Genomic DNA, 3,535 nt, shown 5'->3' with positions numbered 1-3,535 from the left:
CCGCCCCTCGTCCCGCCCCTTGCTGCCGCTCGGCGCGCCGATCAATCCAATCAGGAGGGGGAGAGGGGGGAAGGGGGAGGCCATTGAGGAGGAGAAGATGAGCATCACGTGTTTTGGCATCCCTGAAACAATCGGCGTTAAGCCCGACGGGGATGGATACCCTGGAGCGCTAATGATGATGAACTGGCCGGTCTGGGCCGGGCGCAGCGCATGCCTCTGGAGCGAGCTCTGGAGCAGGCGGGGCAGAGCGAAAGCGAAGGGGAAGGCCGCCGGTCAGGTTGACGGGGTAGCCACCAAATCATTTTAAACAGGTCATTTGGGGGCGGGTCATTTTTTAAACTGTATTTTCTTTGGTTCGGGACAATTTTAAGAACTTGTGTTTCGTTCTGATTCCTTGCATTTCGACTTACCTGATGATGGGGTCAGGGGATCCGCCGGCACTAGAGCAGGTGAGCTGCAGGGGCTTGCCCTCGGTCGCGACGGGCCTGGAGTTGGGCTGGACGGTCGGGGGCTCGGGCGGCGTCAGCACCGTGAGCGCCACGACCTGCGAGTGTAGGTCGAGGCCGGAGCCGGGCGCCTTGACGCGGCACTCGAACTGGCCGTTGTCGCGCTCGTACGACACGTTGCTGATGAGGAGGTCGTAGCGGCCCTGGTCGGGCCGGAAGTCCAGGCGGTAGTTGGTGTCGAGCGGGGCGTTGCCGATGGCCACGTTGTCGTGCTTGCGCGTGTTGATGCGCAGCCAGAAGTAGGTCGGGTTCTGCTGAGCGACCTGCGGCGCGAAGCGGCACGACAGCGACACGTCCTCGCCCTCCCGGGTGTCCTTCACCTCGGGGGTCGAGCCGCCGCCCGTCCGCACCTCGGCCGCGGTCGACGCCGTGCTCGCGTACACCAGCGCCAAGCCTGCAACAAGCAACGAGGGAAACAAGGGTCAGAAAGGGCGCCGATATACAGGCGAAAGCAACACAAAAGGGCCACGGCCAGGGCGCGCGCGCGCGTGCACACACACGACAAGGCAACACCCTTCCCTCCCTCCCACCCAATCCACGTCGTGCTCGCTGCTCGGTGATTTTTTTCCAGCGTAGCAGCGGCGACAGTCGCCCAGCTCATTAACGAAATGGGCTCCTCTCCCTCCCCCCTGCAGCCCCCGGGAGCGCGTGTAGAACCGCCTCTCTGAGTCGGCCCGTGAAGTTTCTCCACCCCAAGCCTTTACGCCCCGGGCTGGTCACTCTGAGCGTCTGTTGGCCCGTCTGTCTGTGCGTCCGCCTGTCTGCCCCTGTGTCTCTCGGGACAACAAAAAGCAGCGACGGGGCTATCTTTCGTTTTTACCCTCGCCAGCAGCACCCCCCTTCCCCTCTCTCGTCCACCTTTGTACGGCCCCTGCTGCTCCACGGACCTCCAATTTGTTTTTTGGTCAAGCGAGACTCGCGTTGTATTTTGATGATGGGCGTGGCGCGGCGTGGCGGGCTGCGTCCCAGGGAGGCGCGCTGCCGCGGCCGGGCACGCCGTCGTGGGGCCGGGAGCGACCGCGCCGCCTCGGAGGCGGCCCCGGCGTGCCTCCGCCGCGCGGCAAAAAGTGCTCTTACTGTCGATCCGGTCCAGTCGGCCCCGCCACGCCCCGGGCGTACCGGCTCTAGCCCACGGCGTGGCAGCGATCTGGAGACTACGGCGTCCGATCTTCGATCACGCCATGGACGGCCTGCCCCGAGCGCGGAGTTCGGAGAGGGAACCAGAGTATAGGGGATATTCCGCTGAGACGCAACCGGAACCAGAAGAAGAACGGATTTTAGAGCAAATGCGCTTGCTGTGTAGCAGAGGATTTTCCTTCTTTCGAGACAGCATTAATTGAAGTCTATCGGACCTCGATGAGCCAAAACTGGTTGGCTTGTTGGTTGGTTGAACCCCGAGCCACCGGCCAAATCGCAAAGGCTGCTGAAGGAGGAGAAGGAAAGAAGGAGAGAGAGAGAGCGAGAGAGTGACACCAGATTGAAAGAGAAAATGCGATAGGAGGAAAAGGAGGAGGGGGGCAAGCCGATAGTGGTTCAATAAATATCTGTCCGGTAAGGAGAAACGCATTGCGTAGGCCCCGCCGCACGAGAGGAAGAGAGACGGAGAGAGGAGACGAGACGAAAGGGAAGAGGAGAGGAAGGAGAATAGAGAGAGATAGGGAGGGACGAGAGCGTTAAGGACAGAGAGAGAGAAAGAAGGAGACAGGCCGAGGCCTGAGGGGTCATCAACCAGCCTACGGACCGCGCCGGCAGCTAACAGCCTGACCCCCCCCCCCCCCCCCCCCCGCGCTGCAAACGCGGCGCTCACTTTTTTCTGCTGTTTGTATGCAAATTATCTAGGATGACGCCGGACTACTTTGTGTCCACGCAGCGCTGCCGCCGCGATTCGAGAGCCGCGATTCGAGACACAAGAGCCTCGGCGGTGGTGTTGCGATTTGAGTCGCGGGGCCAGAGTCCGGCGGCGCCTCAAACGCCTCGGTGCAACGGCCGCGATCCCCCGGCCGGCCCAGACCAGACGGACGTTTTCGCGCTCTTTTTGCCGCGAACACGCCGCCAACACGCGGCCAAGAAAGACACAACGCGGAATCGAAATTTCATACTCCAGAAAAAAAATAAGGGGAGTCAAAGAAAGCAGCAGCAGCGCGCGCTGTTATTTCCGCCGCATCATTCGAGACCATCGCCGCCGGTCCGGGGCCGTCCAGGGCGTCCCACAATAACGCCCCGCTAACGGCGTCCCGAGCGAGGCCGTGGCCACGCGGGCCACGAGCAGCAGCAGGACGAGCAGCTGATAAGACGCACCAGCGTTCCCAGTTTTGCCAGTGCGCGGTGCGTCGCCGAGAAGCCACCGGCTGCAGAGCCCCGTCGCAGTTAGACTGTCCCGCGGCGCAAGCGTGCGGGCCGGTTGCCTACCCACAGGGGCCGAGGTAGCGCTCCGTCGCCGTTAGGCTGTGCCGCCGCGCACAAGTGCGGGCGGGTCGCCTACCCACCAGGCGCCATGGAAGGGCGCGCCATATGGTTGCAGCGCCACAGCAGCGGTGGGTCAGTTGGTCTCCGCGGGGCGCATGTGACCGCGTTGTGGCCGCGTGGTGCGCCCCGCCCACCGACTAACGACCACCACAACGCCGCGCAGCGAGCGACACGACGGACTGGCGGTCCGACGGGCCGACAGTGGGGATAAGTGACGTTCAGCCCAGCAGCAGCAGCAGAACCGGGAGCAACGGCAGAGCGATCAACATCGGCGCCCTTGATTTGCGCCGGGCGAGGCGTCGGCGTGGATCTGAGCGTCGCGAGGAGGTAGAGGGGGAGAAAGCAGCGGACGGGCGGCCGGGGCGGCGCATGAGCTATTTGCCCTAAAACGGTCCGCGCCGCGCTGCTCCGCGCCGCTAGCGGCACCCGCCGGGCCTAGCCCGGCCGGGGCGACACCATTCCGCCATTTCGCACGCACGATTAGGAGAGGGGTCGCCTCGCCGGCGAGCGTCGCGATGCAGCGCAGATCAGCGGAGTGGGGCATTCAAGGGGAGGGGAAAGGG

Source organism: Frankliniella occidentalis, unplaced genomic scaffold (assembly GCF_000697945.3).
Source record: "Frankliniella occidentalis isolate FOCC.00 unplaced genomic scaffold, Focc_3.1 Scaffold1207, whole genome shotgun sequence".
NCBI lineage: Eukaryota > Metazoa > Arthropoda > Insecta > Thysanoptera > Thripidae > Frankliniella > Frankliniella occidentalis.
This window is presented reverse-complemented; position numbering follows the sequence as displayed.